Source organism: Aethalodelphis obliquidens, unplaced genomic scaffold (assembly GCF_003676395.1).
Source record: "Aethalodelphis obliquidens isolate GAN/ISIS:26980383/991018 unplaced genomic scaffold, ASM367639v1 scaffold6, whole genome shotgun sequence".
In the NCBI taxonomy this organism is placed as follows: domain Eukaryota; kingdom Metazoa; phylum Chordata; class Mammalia; order Artiodactyla; family Delphinidae; genus Aethalodelphis; species Aethalodelphis obliquidens.
Window position 1 is genome coordinate 10,744,055 of NW_020837950.1, and position 19,051 is coordinate 10,763,105.

General features: G+C 46.0%; 1 protein-coding gene across 3 annotated transcripts in view; it reads left to right on the forward strand.

The window, feature by feature from the left end:
* The first annotated feature begins 5,978 nt into the window (after positions 1 to 5,978).
* APBB2 (amyloid beta precursor protein binding family B member 2) overlaps positions 5,979 to 19,051 on the forward strand; it is a 376,970-nt gene continuing 363,897 nt past the window's right edge. For all 3 annotated transcript variants that reach the window (XM_027103089.1, XM_027103091.1, XM_027103094.1), the window contains exon 1: positions 5,979 to 6,116. The gene's annotated coding sequence lies outside the window, so the exon portion shown is untranslated. The remainder of the gene's footprint in view (positions 6,117 to 19,051) is intronic.

Genomic DNA, 19,051 nt, shown 5'->3' on the forward strand with positions numbered 1-19,051 from the left:
ATTATGAGCTTTATGTGCAACATCTCAGTATATACTTTCAACAACACTGAGTTGTACATACTATGATTATCAACCTTTTCAGATGAGGAAACTGAGGTTGCAGAGGGTAAGTCACTTTTCCAGAACCACCAGTGGCATGGTGGTGTAGCTAGGATTTAAACCTGGGTAGCCCGAACACAGCGTCTGTCACGGATGAGCTGGTCATCACTTTTTCCTAGGAGAGTTGACTAAGATTCTGTACTAGAGATAATAAGAAAGAATGAGTAGGATTTTGCCAGGTACAGAATACATAAAATGGTCAGTTCAGCTTGAGAAGGGTGTGTGCAAGGGCAGAGACAAGAAAGGCCATTACCTATTCCAGGAATTTGTCAGTGCAGGGGGTGTACTGGGGGCGTGGAGGTGGGGAACAGGTGGTCGAAAGGGAAGCTGGTAGTAGAGGAGTCCGAATATAGGTTTGAAATGGAGTGGGGGTGGGGCGGTCATGTGAGTCCTTAGGTTTAGTAGTTTTTATCCTTAAGCAACTGGAAGACATCAGTAGTCTTAAGGAAAGGGAGTGACATCATCAGCAACGTTTTTTAGAAGGATTACTCTGGCAGCAGCACGGAGGAAGTGCTTGGACTGGGAGTGATGAGTGTCCCTAAGGTCAGTCAGCAGGATACTGAAACAGTGCATGAAAAGCCAGTGAGGACAGTGGAAGTGGGACAGAGAGGAAGGCCCAGATTTGAGAAACATCCCTGAGGTGGAAGCAACAGGGCTTGGTGACTAATTTGATGCAGGTGGTTAAGGAGGAGGAAGGAAGAATTGAAGATGACTGAGATTTCTAGTTTGGAAACCTGAGTAATTGGTGATATCATTAACTGAAATAGGAATGGAAGGAAGGAAATCTCTGTGAGGCCTACCAGAAGATTTATATGTGTTATTTCATTTAACCCTAAACAAACCGATGATGAAAAGATTAAGATGCCCATCTTGTAGATAAGAAAATCAAGGTCCAGTGAGGTTGAGTAACTTGCCAAGATCACACAGATGATAAATAAAAGAGCTGGGATGTGAAATAGAGTTTTACTCCAAAGCTGGTATCTTTCCATGATGGTATTCTATACTCTGACAACAATTTTAGTTTGGAAAAATAGGACTAAAGCTCAGAGGAAAGCTAGATAGAGCTAAAAACATGGTTCCTTTCAGAGGAGGAAATGATTAAGAATGAGGGGAGATTAAAGTCTTACACTATTGGGATAAAGGACTAGAGTAGCACTGTCCAATAAAATTTTCTGCAGTGATGGAAGTATTTTATAGTTGCACTGTCCAATATTGTAGCCATTAGCCCACACAACTATTGAACACTTGAAATGGGGCTAATATGACTGAGGAACTGAAATTTTAATTCTAATTATAATGAATATAAATTAAAAAACCATATGTGGCTAGTGACTATCACATTGGACAGTTTAGAACTAGAGAAACCAGCCAGACATGGAGACAGTCCATTAGAGGAGAGGCCTTGTTGGTAACCCCAAAAATCACTAGGTATTTGATCATCTGCCTTATATCTGTGGGTAAGATTCGTCCTAAGTTTGGGGACTGTAATTCATTAATTAGGAAGAGGTTCTTTCCTACTGCAGACAGCAAATTAATTTTACCAAGTCTTATTTTTGGAAGGAGAGTAAGTACAATACTCCACTCCTTTCTTTTCTTTTTCCTTCCCTTCCCTTCTTTTTGCTGCACCATGCGGCTTGTGGGATCTTAGTTCCCCAACCAGGGATTGAACCCACACTCTTGGCAATTAAAGCGTGGAGTCCTAACCACTGGACTGTCAGGGAATTCCCCCCGCTACCTTTCTTATATGAGACAAAAATCACAGTCATTTTCTCAGTATTTACATTTTTCTGTATAGAGTGTTACTTAAGAGCTCAAGCTCCAGGCAAACACCTGGGTTCAAATCCAAGTTCTGCCACTGAACCGGTTTGTTGTGCCTTGAGTTAAATTACTTCACATTCTCAAACTTCACTTTTACTACCTGTAACATAGGGATAACAATAGTACTAACTCATAGGGTAATGGTGAAGATTAAGTTAAATAACCTATGTAAAATGCTTAGCCAGTATCTGGTACTGGCTTAGCACCCACTAAAGGCTGGCTATTCTGTAAATAGTACCTTATTGTGATGTTTGCACTTTGCACCTCTGTGTTTTGACATTACTTGACTCTGTTTTTGCATAAGTGAAGGTATTCTCCCAGTTCTCTAAATGTCAGAATATTCCAGAAAAGAAATACACATTCATCAAGATAAAAAAGTGGGTAGGGTTCTGAAAATTCTTATTTGTAGTCATTTTTGTATTTCACTTTGATTTCTGTTTTGATAAAGTACTTTAAATCAGTACAGTGGAAAATCTTAACCCTGATATTTTGTTGTGATCATTAAAATTCCCTTGGTTTAACCTTAGTTCATACACCACATGATCAAGCAAAAATACTAAAAGCTCTAAATGTTGACTCAAAAGATTTCTCGATGTCTGGAAGTTCTGAAGAATGTCGTACTGCTGTAATTAAGATATTTAATGCCTAGTCTCTGATTATCTTAGAAGTAGCTAGATAGGTTGTATAGTGGTTGGATAAATCAAGTACTCTTTAAAGACTAATGACTTCAGAAATAGGAACAAGTAATAGGATCTCTTTTGTTGCCATCGATTTTGTACTTGGTAACCTTTGGACTGAAAGCATTGTGATGTAGTCTTGCACTTTGTTTAGTGTTTATGCAAATAACAAATGTATTTTTTCATTAGATTGGGATGTCAAGAAATCTGTGTTCAAGTGCCACTTCTGCTGAGTTGTCTGTTTAGGAAAAGCCATCTTTGGGCCACAGGTCCTCTGCAGCATCTAAGAGTTGACCCAGACTTGATTCTAGAATGATCTCCTAAGTATCCTTCCAAATAAAATTCCTTGAATCTGCCTTTTCTTTTCCCCTTTGGTCTCAAAGGACGTAAACAGGTAATTTTTACTTCCGTGCTTTTATAAACATGCTCTTGGAATATTTCATTTCCTTGGAAAATAATTCATGGGTGAGTCAGCATGACGGGGGAAAAAAACATAATAGATATCAAAATTGCATGAGGTGGTGAAACGAAAAATGATTTTCTTTGTAAACCGAAATGATGAGGTACAAAGAAACCAATGACTTATTTGTAAAATGCGTGGTGGAAGGCTCTAGGCAGCAGAGCTAACGTGCTGTTACTTATGAAGCAACGCGGCGGGGGGGTGGCCAGGAGTCCTCTTCATACTGCCTGAAAACGGCTATGACTATAAACGTTCTTTTCCGTGAGGGAGAAAGAAAATGTGTGTCGGGAAGCGAAAGAAGGAAGCAAGCAAGCAAGCAAGGAAGGTTAAAAGCTCCTCCCAACCCCATCCTCTCTGGAAATACATCATTAAGGGAATTTCCTCCTGCAGCCACGGAACGTTCTGTGGCCGCTTCCACGTCACTATTAGGGGCAGCCAGGGGTTTTGCTTTTTCTGGCGGTGACTTCCCAACTCCTCCTGCGGGTCCCCTGTGGATCGCCGAATGTCGCCCTCCGCCCGGGACGAAGTCAAGCGGCGAGGAGGCTCGGTAGGCAGGCGGGTGGCACAGCGGCCGGGAGAGGGCGCAGGAGCGTTTCCTGCGTGAGCGCGGCCGCGGGGCCCGTTTCCGGAAGGCTGATTGCATCAGGTGTGGAGCTCGGCGCCTCCTCTGCCCAACCTGGCGGCCACTGCGCCTGCGCGCGTCTCCCCGCCCCGCCCCGCCCCGCCCCGCCGCCAAGGACTCCACCGCGGGTTTTCCTCCCGGTCCCGAAGAGATCAAGCCTGCAGGGGCGGGCGCCGTTTACCGCCCCGGACCCCCGAGAGTGGGGATGGTAGGGCCGGACTCCTGGAGAGCTGTGGAGTCCGAGGGAATAGAGTACCTGCGGAAAGATGATCTGTCTGGAAGGCCGGTGGCGGGTCCCGTCTCTGCTGCTGACGGAAGGGGTGGTCTTGGGCTAATTTCCTCGCCTCTCTAGGCCTGAAGGACATAGGCTAGAACTAAAAGGCGTTAGAGTTCAGAGTCTGAATTTTCTCAAAGTAGGTTAAACTGCGGCCCCCAACTATCCTTGGTGCACGAACTCCATAGGCGTATATTGGGGTGCAGAGACTCAGCCCCAAGGATGAGCACTTTCAAGGCTTTATAGGGATTTCTCAGTGGCAATATTGTCTTTGCGTTGCGGAAGGAGTGATGTGATTGTGGGCCTCCAGATTGGTCTGAGGGAAATTGTTCGTGGCAGAGGTTTGGGGGTGCAAATGCCAGAAACCCCTCTTCCACAAGGCAGCTTCCCCCTACCACTCATTCCTTCCAACCCCACTTGAGTGTGCGTCAGGGTTCCATTATACACTCTTTTGTACGCACCTAGTAGATTTCCCTCCTAATACTCTTCACGTTTTTGTGGGTTTTTTTTGCGGTACGCGGGCCTCTCACTGTTGTGGCCTCTCCTGTCGCGGAGCACAGGCTCCGGACGCGCAGGCTCAGCGGCCATGGCTCACGGGCCCAGCCGCTCCGCGGCATGTGGGATCTTCCCGGACCGGGGCACGAACCCGTGACCCCTGCCTCGGCAGGCGGACTCTCCACCACTGCGCCACCAGGGAAGCCCCACTCTTCATGTTTGAAATGACATTTTTGAGTGATTATTTAATGGATTTCTGACCACCTCGCTGGACTAAGCTCTATGAAAGCAGGGGTCTAGGCTCTTTTTTTATTCACTGCTATTCCTAGGCTAACCATAAGATCTTGTGGGTCCTCAATAAATTTATGACGTCGAAGGAAAAACGTAATGCCGGCCCCAACTGCATTGAGTCCTCTCATGAAGAATAAGGACCGGTGGGGTGTGAGTTTGCTGTTTGAGGAAGGAGTGCATTCTGGAGGTGTGAGGAAGAGGATGAGTGAGGAGGAGCCATCACTTTGTCGTTACTATTAAATTACTTTTAGCACAATCCTCCTGAAGGAGATAGTAGGTAAGGCTGTGTGTAGAGCAGTGGTTCTCAAAGTGCGGTCCTCAGACCAGCAGCACCATCATCACCCGGAAAGTTGTTAGATGTGCAGATGCTTGGGCTGCACCACAGACCTACACATTCAGAGACTCTGTCCAGCAATCAGTTTCCAAAAACCCTCCAGGCGATTCTGACGCAGGCTCAACTTTGACCACCACATCGGTGAAGAGCAACCCCAATGATGCCTTGGGGACGTTATTCACAGTGTCTGGGGCAGAGCACTGATTACTACCTATTGAGTATCCATTCTTATCAGGATCTTGCTTGTCTGTTTAAATTGGTTAAAATTTAGTTAATATTCCTGGAGGTGAAAAGGAAATTATGTTTTCCCCCTCCTGCAGGTGTACTTCTTCCTTGAGGCGATCTTGCTGTGATTTTCATATCAAGAAATGGTGTGTGTGTGTGTGTGTGTGTGTGTGTGTGTGGCATATGCCTGGGGTTCTAGATAAGGAGACAGAGGAAGGAGATCTCACCTACAAGTTGCAGCTGGATGGGCCTGGGCAACTCTCATCTGAGGACATTTTCCCATTATAAGGGAATGCAGACATGTGGGAGAAAAGACTAGCCAGGGATAAGGTTACCTTTTGGTGCAGACAGACGCCGAGCCTTATGGAGGGGTTATCATACCGGGATGCATCGCCTTGGGTCTCGACACTCTGGCCCGCATTCCTCCCTGCCATCTTCTCAGATGATAAGGGGAGCGCGAGTTCAAGAGGCCCCAAAGCCTCTGCCTGCAGGCGTCGCTCTAGGAGCGCGGCCCGCCCCCTCCTTCCAGGCCCCCGCCCCCGGCCCCGCCTTTCTCGGGATCCGCCCCCGCCCGGTTGGGCTCCTCCAGCCTTTCCGCGCAGCCGCCGCCAAAGCCCGGAGAAGTGGAATCTCGCCGGCGCCGCTCTCTGAGCGGGACTCGTGGAGCGGCACTGGGCATGCTCAGTGGCCAAAGCCAGTCCTGGTCTCAAGTAGGAAGCTCGTGCGCTGTACCCGCAGCTGATCCTGGCGCTCCTGGCAGGGCGAGATTGGAGCAGAGCTGCCGGGCGCCGGAGCCGAGGCGAGCGCCGCGCGAACCGCCGGTGAGCCCCGCTTTCTTCCTTGCTTTTGCTCTCGACCCCGGGGCGGCCCGGGAGTACTGGTGAGAGACCCGGGCAGCGGCAGCAGCTTGCGGCGAGTGGCTGCGCGTAGCCGGGGCGGCTGCTCCTCTCCTCCCGGCCCCGAGGGCTGCGCGGCCACTGCCGCTCGCCCAGCCGCAGCCACAGCTGCAGCAGCTGCCACCGCATCTGCAGCGGGCGTCTGCTGCGGAGTCCCGTGCGCCCTGCGCCCGCGCCGCAGGGCTGGGTGGCACGGCGCCCGCGGGCTCACTCTTTGACTCCTTCCCTCTGGCTTCTCGGCGCCCTCTTTCCATCGGCAGCCGGGGCTTCGCAGGGCCTGGGGCGGGGGAGACAGGGTTGGAGGGGGTGCATGGGCGGGGGCTGCGGAGGGGAAAAGTGAGGGTGGGCGCCGGCGGGGAAGAGCGCACACCCCCTTGCCCTGGCACCGGCCTCCGCTGTGCGGCTGGGCTCTCCCCGTGCGGCAGCGCGCTCCTGCCGGGGAGTTGAAGACCGAGCTGGCTTATAGGGGATTCAGAGGGGGAAAAGTTCATTTCCCCCTCGGAGGCAGGGAGCGTTTTAACTAGAAAATGGCTGTGCGAAGGGGGCCGAATCAGGGAAGCTGGTCCTGAAATCCCCTCTGCTGCCCGCCGGGCGGAATGGAGGGTTGAACGCTAGAAATGACATTTGTGCGATGAAAAAGATTGCTGGACGGAGGGAGGGGTGCGGAGTCCCATAGAAACAATGAAAGGTGATCTTGATGTCGGCGGTGAGGTCTAAGAACTGAGGGGTCAGGGGCCAAGGGCCGAAGGAGCGTGGGACCTGGATTTAAAAAAATCATACATTGAAGAAATCAGATTTAGAGTTGTAGTCGTTTTGTAGTCAAGTTCAGCGCTGTTTAGAGCCATGACTGTCCCAGACGGTTTTGGATGGATTGAGTGGTTGGGGAGGACCAACACTGAGAGGAGAATAAGGTCAGTGTCGGAAGCTCACACAAGATTGGGCGCAGGTTTTTTAGAAGTCCCTCAGTCACTGGCTTTACATTGCGCCTGATGACTTAGGTAAAATACTTAAAGGATTATCATAAAATGATGCCAGCAGTGCTGTTTGAATTCCAAGAAATGAAGAAACTTTGTGAGGTTGGCGCTGGTTTGTCATTTGTTTTAATATTTCACTGATTTAAAAAGCAAACAGTGGCATCCTGATCCGTTATTCTGGATTTGGTTCTCTTAAGTCTTTGGTTTATTTTTCTTGTCATGGATTTATATTTCAAATTTTGTCTTTAAATGGCCATGATAATTAAGAATATCTGAATTTGGGTAGATGGCCTTTCAGGAAGGGGGATTTCTTTATGAAGCCGCTTTGTTGTGTTTTCAGTTTGTAGCTTGAAAGCAGTTATTTGTTCAACAGTTGTTCATCGTAACTTGCACAGTCCTAGAAAGGGCACTGTTTTGAAAGGATGACGTTTGTCAGGAGGATGAGGAACGTCCACGCTGGGGGAAATGCTGAGAGAACACAGGTGGCAGTAGAGTACAATGGTCCAGTAGTCAGAACACCTGGGGAAAACAGATGCAAGGTTTCTATAGCTGTCCTTTGGTCATCGGCTTACTATATGACCTCGAAAAATCACTCAGGGTCTTCCTAGGCTGGGCTTGGTCTAGATATTTGCTAAGGGCCTTTGAGAAAGAACTCTAAAGTTGAGATCCTTTTCCAGGGAAGGTGTTTACTTCTTTCATTCTCTCTTCAAAAGGATGCTTTTAACTAAGTAATTCATCTGCAGGGAGCCAACAGGGTCCCCTTTTCTGAAACTTTTATAAAGTGGTAGTGGAAAAACTCGATGAGCTAAAGTGTGAAAGACTGGCTTTTTACAGTTAACTGGAGTAATAAGAATACTGACTATAGAATCATCTAGGAAAAGTCTACTAAATAGTGCAAGAATCCACGTGTACAGAGATAAAATATTTTAAAACTTAACTCTTTTTATGTCATGTTTCAACTTTTTGATGACTTTTGTTTTCTGCCACCAGAGAAACAAAAACAAACATCAAATTTTTTTTTTCCTCTCTTTTCTGTTACAGCAGGAATTAATACTGAAAGGCTTGCCATTGTACTAGAACAGGGTTATGTTGATTACCCTAATTTCAGGATATCTAAATTTGTCTTTTAAGAGAAATGGAATGTTGTCTCTCTGTGCCTTCTTCAGTTACAGTTTTAAAATATTCAGTACCCTGATGATATAACCCCTGAACTTTTCCAGGGGCATAGGACAGACTTTTAGTAAAGTATTGTAAGAAGATATTACTACTTATGTGGGTGATGGTTATTTTCCTATCCCAAGTTAAGGAAAATAGCATTTGTTCATTATTTACTATGTGTCAAGTCTGATATTGAACTTCTTACATATCTTATGTGTCAGCATCTTTGACATAAATGTCAGTTTCCCAAGAAAGTCCCTCTGAGGAGGTGGACAGTCCTTTGCTTGTACAGCAATAGAACTTCAAAGTTTTATTTGATATGAGACTATCTTCAACTGTTTTCATTATTATTCAGTAAGCATTCTCTTGTATAACATATGTGTTATTTAGAATTAGACTTGATTGGAACAGTCTGTCTTCAAAATGATTTGAATGTTTTTAAGAAGCCTCCATCCAGGTTTAAAAACTGTTTTATGTTCATTTATTTTCAACAACGTTGTACTACCAACAAATAAGTGTAAGGAAGGCAAGCCCAGATTACCCATTTTAATTTTATGTGTTATTAGTGCATATTCTGCATGTTGATATGTGTTGATGGCGTTTCTTTCGGTTGAAATAGTTTGTCAAAAGCAGAGTGACAGATTCTCCATAATAAAGGGTCTGGTGGGATTTGACCCTGGGCCAGGGTCGTCCACTGCTTAAATTTACTGTGTGACCTTGGGAAAGTCAGTTCACTTCTTTGGATCTCAGTTTTCCCATATGTAAAATGAGAGCGTAACAGTAGAAAACACCCTCTGGGTGTCTGTTGGGCCTTCATGTCCCAGTCCAGGGGCCTGTGATGCATCCATTTGGAAAGGGGGACTATAGATAAAACCTTAGATGAAGCCGATTTTGTTTCACTAAGTCTGGCCTGTCCTGCTTTGTGGAATGCCCTTCCTTTTTTTTGGCCAATTCCTACAACCGTTCTGGTTTTTATTTGTCAAAGGATGGTTGTCATAACATTAACTCTTTGTGGCGCTGCCAGGTTTAGGTAGGAGATAAGGTAATGATTAGATTTGGGTAGAGCGCCGTAGTAGATATTTGAAACTGTTTTATGGCATCTTCTGAGGAGACACTCTGCTCTTGGGCATGCAGGTAATCCAATGAATAAGTCTCCTCTGGGGCTGTAGAGGAGGCCGCCCTGTACCTTGGCTGCTGGGGTCTACCCATGTGAAATCTGGACAAACTTTTCCCATGTCCCTGTCCTGTCGATTCAGCTGTTGATCAGAATTGCCGCCCTTGGTCTCTGGAATAAAATTATCATTATCAGTTCATGTTAGCGCCATCGCTGTATTGAGCAGGTGCTGTATTGATCTGCTGCCGTAGTAGCAGGAGTGATGGCTGTCGGGATGCAGCTACGTGAACTTTTCTTTTGGGAAGCCATGATGATGGGGCAGAGAGCAAAGGAAACCTGGTGTTTGTAGTATACTTTGCTCTTAAGATGGTCACAAAACTCAGCCTCATTAACGTTTAAGTGAGGCAGGTGAAGAGAAGCCAGAGTTGTCAACGTTTAAATAAGTGATGATAAATAGTAAGTCTAGAGTTTCTGATCATAACTAGGCTCCAGTGTTGCTGGGCCTGTGGTAGGAGCGGGGCAGTAACTGCGAACACCAGGTGAGAGCTGGAAGAGAGGAAGGACATGGAGGCTAGAAAGTCAAGTCGTCACAACTTGGCAAGAAGTAAGAAGCCTTGATCGGTTTAAAGGTATCAGAGGCCATTGGGTGTAGAGTTACAGGAGACATTCCCTCTGTACATAACCTTATTTCCATAATATTTGGATCCTACCTAGTCTTCTAAGCATTGAACAAATGCTAGGGCAGGCATTACTTTTACAAGCAGGAAAAAAGTCACAATGTATCACTTATTGGTGTATAAAATGTGCAGATTCATATGGACAGCTATGGAAAGAGAACCTGCGAAAAATAAATGGTATGGAATTATGGATTAAGGTTTTTCTTTATTGTTTGTGAATGATTTGGTCATTGTAAATAAAGCGAACCATTCTACCCTTTGCCTCTTGTGAAAATCTTGCAAAATTTTGTCTGCTAGGCGATAACTGAGGTTTTTGCAGTGTAACTCTCCTGGAAAGTATGCTTCAGGAATGCTTGGAATAGGAGGCAGAATGGTTTGTTTTGATTTTTACCTTTCAAGTTGACTAAAACGACTGCACTTTTGGAACTGAGCTAGGAGAAGTGTGTGCTTTGGAGGACAAGGTTGGGGAGAACTTGCAGAGCTCCAGAGAGTGAAGGGAACCTCTGTTGTTGAAGAAGGAAGACTTGGCATTACCGGTGGTATGGAATGCAGCATTTCCCAAATCGCGCCCCCTATGAATCAGAGCTTAGTTTCTACACAATATGAAAGTAACTGAGTGTCTACTATGTGCACGTCACAGTGCCAGGGCTGTTGTCTGTTGGTGAGGTTTCCACTTTCCTTACCCAAGTGATGATGATGGCAGTGTAGTGAATATTTCATAAGTGTGTTCACATTAGATGTGTCCTTTTCTCTGAGATGATATCATTCGGATATGGGGTAAGATTTCTTGTACAAATTGATGGGAATATTTTTATTTGGCAGCTTAATGGTCCATGAAATTGATAAGTCTGGGAATCTGGGCCTGAGATGTAGAGAGCTCTGCCCTCAGGATCAAGTTGAATAGTGGAGGCCAAGCCAAACTGGAGCTTCTGGGTGGGCTGATGGCGCCTCCAGGCCTTCCAGGAATGTGGAGTCATTGGTACAGACCCAAGGTCCTAGGAGCTGAGAAGAAGCTAATTTTGAAAGTGCTCTGGGAACCAGTGAGTATTTTTGAATTATAGCCCAAGACTGACAAGGAAAACGCCAAGATGAAAGATGAGGTTCTGAGAGAGCAGAAAGGACAAAGGACTGAAATGTGAATTTTAGCAGGCTGGGCTGCGAAATGACACATCTCGGTTTTTGTTTCTTTGCATACAGGCCTCTTTTTGCCCAAACAGCGTGCTTTAGCAGTTCAGGATTGGTGATTCTAGGAAATGCTGATGGAGTTACAGCCATAGAACCGGGAGTTGTGTTATAGCCGGCTTGGTTTGGATCTCTGCAGTGCCATGCCCTCCAGGGTGAGCCTTGATAAGTCGCTAGAGGAAGTTTAAGAATAATTTGCTCATGGAATTGGTATTATTCACCTTTAGTTTGAGTTGCTCTTAGTGGGTGGGAGGAGAGGAAAAAAAAACCCCAAATTATTTTTGAGTTTTAAATAGTAGCTTAAGAAAATAGGTAATGTATTTTCAGATAATACTTAAAAAATCCGTGCTTCTGGGGCTTCCCTGGTGGCGCAGTGGTTGAGAGTCCGCCTGCCGATGCAGGGGACACAGGTTCGTGCCCTGGTCCGGGAAGATCCCACATGCCACGGAGCGGCTGGGCCTGTGAGCCATGGCCGCTGAGCCTGCACGTCTGGAGCCTGTGCTCCGCAACAGGAGAGGCCACAACAGTGAGAGGCCCGCATACCGCAAAAAAAAAAAAAAAAAAAAATCTGTGCTTCGTAATATCTGGATCTCACTGGTCGTAATAATAATATATTATTAATATTGTGGATCTCTTTGTGCAAAGAGCTTTACAGCTGTTACCCTATTTAATTCTTACAAAATACTGTAGTGCTATTCCTATTTTAGAGATAAGGAAACTGAGGTCCTTTTCACTAAAGGCTACACAGTGAACAGTGATGCTTGCCTTGGAACTGTAATCAACACAGAGGAGTCTATGGGTTGCTGAGGAACTGCCAGCGTGAAGAAGAAATAACATTTATTAATTAAGGGCCACCTCTGCCTGGTGCTATACGGGAAACATTTCACTTTGTCTTTTGGGGTACCCTCTTTTTTCCCTTTTTATAGGTGAGGAAAATCTGGTTCAGAAACATTAAAGGACTCACCCAGGCCCTAAACAAAGCCTGTATTATTATTTCCACCACAACATGAAACTTTCCTAGATTCAGCCTTGGGGAGAAGGTGAAAATTTCTCCTTTTGTCCATTTTCAAAATCCCGTTAACCCAAATCTGCATATGCTTAGTGGTGGAGCTGTTGCCTCCAGATTATGGCCCCCATGTGCATTTCTTTCGTCTGAACACAAATTGAATAGTTGGAAAATCCAAATATAATTTCTAAATATTGTCTGAAACTAAGGGTTGCTGTGTTGAATCTCTCTGGGCGGATTCCGGTCTAGGATTATTGCTATTGTGAATACAATACACCAGAATCTGATTAGTTGTCACATGCCAATCATGAGGCAGTGTTGGGGTGACAGAGGCCTTTGATGACTTCAGAAAGTTGATGTGAGGATTTCAGGGCCTCTCCAGCAGCGCTGAGGCTCACTTGAGACTTCTGGCTGCTAGAGAGAGGATGGTGGGTACCCCTTTCTGGGAGCATCAAACTCCTGCTTGATGGCTTTGTTCTTACCTTCTGATCTTCATTTGGTTTCCCAAGTAGACCTTTGTCCTGGGCAGTAGAGTCAGCCAGCAGACCTGCCACATTGAGTGTCTTTGATTTGCTGGGCAGTACTCTGTATCAGTGGAAGTTATGAATAAATAGAATTTCCTTACGAGTTAGGTTTCCTGAGTTGATTCATTCTTGAGTGAACAAATACAGCTGAATTTTTGAGTAGAACTGAGGCATGATCTGGACTCACAGTGATCTCAGAGGGGCATAGATACTTCGGGAAACACTGATTCAACGTTGCCTTCTGAGCAGAGCCTCTTATCCTCCCCGATAACCAAGTTTTATTTTTTATACCTTTTCCAGATCACTAGTGCAGACAGACATGCATTCATTTGGGTACACTCAGAAACTTCGGCTTCGTTTGTCCATGCCTTTGTTCAGCAAATGTTTGTTGAACACATACTTGGTGCCAGGTACAGTGGGAAGTTCAGGAAGACAGAAAGGAATGTACCAGCGTGTCAATATAAGGTGCTTCAGTAGAAGCATGTGTGTGAGGCTCTGAGGGAGGGGAGAGGAGGGAGGCCTTACAGTTATAAGAGCCGTGGCAAAGGACTGTGGCGGAACCCGCTACAGAAAACCCTTCAGCTGTCTCCTTTTCCATTTTTCTTTGGCTTAGTGGAAGTGTTGTAGCCTGCTTCTTCTATCCAACACCTAGGATTTGCCTCTGCTTCTATAAAGGACCTAGAGATTTGGCCTTTCAAATCTCTGTAGCTCTCAGAGGGAGCAGTTTTGCTCTCTGGGGAACATTTGGCAGTACTCCCTGGAAACATTTTTGATTGTCATGATTATGGAAGAAGTACTGCTGGCATCAAGTGCGTGGAGGCCAAGGATGCTGCTAAATATCTTGCAGTGTGTGCACAGGACAGCCCTATGGGGAGGCAGGTGAAATTTGGTGGTTACCAGCCAGACTTTTAGGATTCCAGTACTGCTCTGCAATTTCACAGCCATGTGATCTCGGACACCACAGTTACACTTGGACAACAGAGTTACACAGTGCCTCAGTTTCCTCATAGTGTGGTAGTTATGAGGATTTCGTGAGGTAAGGTATGATAAGGGCTTACGGCAGTACTTGGGGGGGTTCCCTGGTGGCCTAGCGGTTAGGATTTTGGTGCTTTCACTGCTGTGGCCCGGATTCAATCCCTGGTCGGGGCAGGCCGTGCGCCAAGGCCAAAAAAAACAACAGAAAAACCCCAAACAAGCAAACAAACAAAGAAACGATACTTGGCATAAAGTAAGACCTTAACAGCTATTATTATTTTTAGTTTTAAGCAGCAACTTTAACTTTTGTCTCCGAAGAGCTTGAGTTTGGAGAATCCAGGACAGCTGAGCTTATGGTACCGCCTCTCAGTGTGCTTTGGGGTAAGAGCTGACCATTGTTTTTATTTCTCTTGTTCCTTTTCGGCCATGGGTTTTATTTTCCACTGTTACCACCTCTTGATTCTAGGGCTTTCCTTTGCCTTTCATCCATTTTTTTTTTTCCCCAGGGACCCAAATTTATGCCTTTAATGAACCTTCCTCCTAGAGGGCTGAGAAACATATTTATGATTTTCCTTAGCTCTGTCTATTTTGGGAATGGTGAGAAAACGGGAAGAAGGTCAAGGGAGATGTTGCATTACTTCCTGATTGTCACAGCTCCCTTCTTTATCAAATTCCATGCGGGACCGAGAGGCAGGTGGTACCGTCTGCTTAGTAACCCTTCCCTCTGCGCCCACCAGCTCCACCCCCAAGTTAGGTGCCTGCTGTTTCCAAAATATCCTGTAATTGGGTCACAGCATTATCTGCCTGCTGGAGATCATTTCTAAAAATCAAAGTAAAGACTCGGTCTGTCTCAGAGGGATTTGAAATGTCTCTGTCCTCTACCTCTGGGCTTTGCAGAGTTGTTCTGAAAACAAAAGAAAGCGGACTTGTTATCTCGATTAGGTGGCAGTCTCTCTGTGGCCTAGAGCTGTGTCATATTTTCACTTGCACATGCACTCAAACCATGGTCCTTTCTGACTTTCAGCTGGAAGGTGAGCTTGTGGACTCCACACAACAGATCAAATTTACTGTTGAATTTTTATCACGTGATTGACTTGGAAAGGTTTTCCTTCAGTGTCTTGAATGGTATCAACAGACTAGAGAAAACTTAAGTTCAGTTGATATAGGTTTCTAATTTCCTTCCCCATGACACTGTCCTCTCTCCCCTGAATGAGAGCAGTGGCCTCTCAGTGGCCTCTCGGCTTTTCCAGCTCCATTCAATCAGTTTGGCTTTCCAAGTGCTGGGCGCTGTTCCAAACGATGCACATGGAAACTGACTGGGACGGCCACTGCCTCTGACAGCTGAAGAACTAGCTACGGTAAAATGCGATGTGTGCTTCCCAGATCAGCAGCTGCTCTGTTTGGGTGTGGGGTGTGTGTCAGGCAAGCTTCCCAGGAGAAGGGATGCTCCATCTATCCCACCGCACACCTGGCCCCTCCGTCTCTGCCGCTGTGTCAGGCGCCCCTGACTCCCAGCTCCGAAGCGTGCCTCCACTTCCTTCCCACCGCTCTTGCCTCTCACCTAGGAGTCTGCAGCTCCTCCTCCAGGGCCTCTCCTTGTTCTCAGCAGGGTCTCCGAGGTCATCTCTTGAGATCCGCAGGCCTGGGCACGCCCACCCCACCCGCAGGGGCTCCTCGCCGCGCTCAGGAGGAAGCCCAGCTCCTTGGCACCTCATGTGAGCCCCTCATGGCCTGCTTGCTCTGCATCTCGTGCTCTGAGCTCGGGCCTCACGGTATTTACAACACAACAGTTTTCTCTGGCCTTTTGTCCTATTCCCATCGCCTGCAACCATCCCTGCTGTCTGTATGCTCTTTACCTCCTTGACTTTAGTTCCTCCTTTGGGGAAGTAGCTTAATCATCACCCACCTCAGTGTGCGGCAGGGTGACCTGAGGGCTCTTTAAAACACACACGGCCGGCCCCACCCCAGGGCTTCTGATCCCATAGGCCTGTGGTGTCTGTAGCCTGATGAAAGCTTGCAGTTTAATGATTTCCCAGGAGATGCTGATTCTGCTCATCTGGGGACTGCACTTGGAACATGGTCACCCAGGACAGGGTGACTGGTTCTTCTCGCTCCCACGGTGAGCTCCCTCACACCCACTTACATCCCACCTTTGTTAGCACGCAGAACTGTAACCGTTTACTTCCCTGGCTCCTTTTCCAGTCGATAAGCCCTGGAGGGACAGCACTGTGGCTTCTTCATCTTTGTGTTCCCAGTGTTTTGGAAGTCCTGGGTGCTTGATTAACATTTGTCAAAGAATGAGTATGTGAATGAACAAGAATGTTATCGTTGGAGGTTTTGATAAATATGCCCCAGGACATTTTCAGCAGCTAGTTTTCCTGAGAGTTGATCCCCAGATATGGTGGTATAGGCTTATAGTATGATGTTAATGGGGTTAACATAAGAGCCGATTAACTCTGTGGTTTTTGTGTCCAGATTCTAGAGAAGTCTAGGGGAGGGGCTACCTTTAAACCCATTATTGTTTCTGGAATGAATCAAAAATACATTGTTTTCTTATAGTGGCTCAGGATGAAAATATGTGTTCACAGGAAATGCAGATGTCATTTAATTTAGCCACAGCATAAGCATGGCCCCTTTATTTGAAATAATAAATCATATTGAACTGAAATTAAGTATAACCAGATGTTTAATCATTTCTCCAAGCCAGAAGGAGGGATAGCCAGAATACTTCATTTCCTTATTCATTCTGCAAATGTTTATGAAGCACTTACTATGTGCCAGTGGGTTTGAGGGGCATGGCGATGATTAAAACACTCTCTGCTGTCTCTGTGGGAGGGTCTGTGAAGAAATAGAGACGGGTGATATGATGTAAAGTGCCTAGTGGGTTCCTTTAGATCAAGTGGTCCTAGTATGTGACTATTAAGCTATGTCCCTAGTGGCAGTAAGTGATGGCCATGTCAGGATCATGGAGAGGAACAATTTTAGGCCAGGAGAATGGTACAGAGGGCCTCACTTTAAAGCATCTCTTGGTGGCAGGAAGGATAAGTTAGGAGTTTTGGATTAACAGATACATACTACTATATATAAAACAGATAGGGCTTCCCTGGTGGCGCAGTGGTTGAGAGTCCGCCTGCCGATGCAGGGGACGTGGGTTTGTGCCCCGGTCCGGGAAGATCCCACGTGCCGCGGAGCGGCTAGGCCCGTGAGCCATGGCCACTGAGCCTGCGCGTCTGGGGCCTGTACTCCACAACGGGAGAGGCCACAGCAGTGAGAGGCCCACGTACCGCAAAAAAAACAAAAAACAAACAAACAAACAAAAAACAGATAAACAACAGGGACCTACTGTATAGCAGAGGGAACTATATTCAGTATCTTGTAATAACCTATAATGGAGAAGAATCTGAAAAAGAATACGCACATACACACACGTATAATTGAATCACTTTGCTGTATACCTGAAACTAGCACAGCATTGTGAATCAACTATACTTTAATAAAAAAAAAGATACTCAAGGAACACGCCCCCCCCCCCCAAACGAAAAAAGCTCCTTAAGGAGCCCTAATGATCCTGCAGTCCTGAAAACTGGATTGATATCTCATTATTATTGTGCCTGGTCATCGGTCATCCAGGCTTCGGCTCCAGGCTTGCTTCCAGGTACTCTAAAGCAGTGTTTCTCAAAGTGATTGGAAACCCGAGTGATTGGAAATATATTGTGAATAAAGGTTTCTGCCATTAAATTCAGAAAATTGTGTATACCTACTCTCCATCAGCATATTTAAGAAGTCCTGCTGAAACGAAGTTTGTTAACTTCCTTTAACCCCGCATTTGCCTGTGGGTGCATCTTGCACAGTCTCTTGTGAACTGGTGTTTCTTGGCACACACCTTGGACAGCCAGCTCTAGAAGTTCTGCTTTGCATGCCCCTGAAAGAACATTGCACGTGAGGCAGACTTCTCTGCTCACCCTTCAGTGTTTTCTCATCCTTGTGGAGGACTGCAGGATCTTCAGTGGGGACAGCATTTCTTTTATTGGTTTTCCTCATGCCTGATCAGTGGATCGGTCCCACTGGCTTGGGTCCAAAGATAAATGGCATCTCGAGCCGGAGAGATCATTGCTCGCGTGGTGCATTTAGGGGAGGAGCTGGCTAACGGAGAGTGGTTTTTGACTTGAATTGTTCAAATTATGACTTCATTGCATCTTTCGGATATCTAGACATTGTCTTGGAGGCCAGCTGACTCTAAGTGGACAGAGGGAGAGAGGAGTGACCAGCTGGAGTTGCTAAGGCTGAGCATTAGGTATGAGAAAAATAAACTTGGGGTCAGACTTGGTTAAGCCTGTCCTGGGTTTTTGCTGACATTTTGGAATCTTCCCGACTTAAAAGAATATTGGCTTTTAGATTTTTTTCTGTTGAGGTGTGTTTAGTTTTGGTCCTACGTGAGGTCAGAGCTGACGGACTAGGTCTGTCTTTGTGAAGAATTTCATTCTCTGATCATCTTTATGGTTGTAGTTTGGCATGGAGGGCAGGAAATGGACTAGGTCGGGCGAGCTCACTGAAAATTTTCATTTGAGGGAGAGCCCTGGATGAGTCTTTTTGAAAGAATATTTGCATAGATAGAATAATTCAGAGTAAAAGAGTGTTGGTTCAGTTTTCAGGGATGGGAGGAGGCCCCTATCCTGTGCTGCTGATTTTTAATGCTTGGGGCAACTCCCAGAAAGATGCAGTAGGACTTAACTGAGAAGAGGGTTAAAAGAAGCTGCAGATATAGATGGAATAGCCCCCAAAACCCTCCACCCAGGGAAGGAGCCAGTGTGGAGCACAAGGAGAATTAGGGCTGGGGGTCCCTGGGGGTTCCTTCTAGTTCTGGGAATTTAGACTTTGAATTTGCAGTGATTGGTGCTTTTGGGTCCCCCTTGTCAGGGTACTCTTTTCTTGGCATTGGTGCTTTCCCTAAATGGGACAGTACATTTAGTGTGAACAGTAGATTTGTTGCATACCATTACTTGGTCAGTATCTCCATGTCTTCAACCATCTATTATCCCGAATTTCAGGGGGAAAAAAACCCCCGTGTTTGAATTAATCATATTGCAATGATTTGAGCAGAAAATGTATGAGCAGTGGTGCAACAGAAGTAACACTCACCACTCTTATTCATGAGACTTAGCAATTGGGTCAGTGTCGTTTTCTAAAAATGTCTTTTTTTCCAGGACTTGAGGTTATTTGTACTAAAATAAATAGAGGAAGTCTTGCATT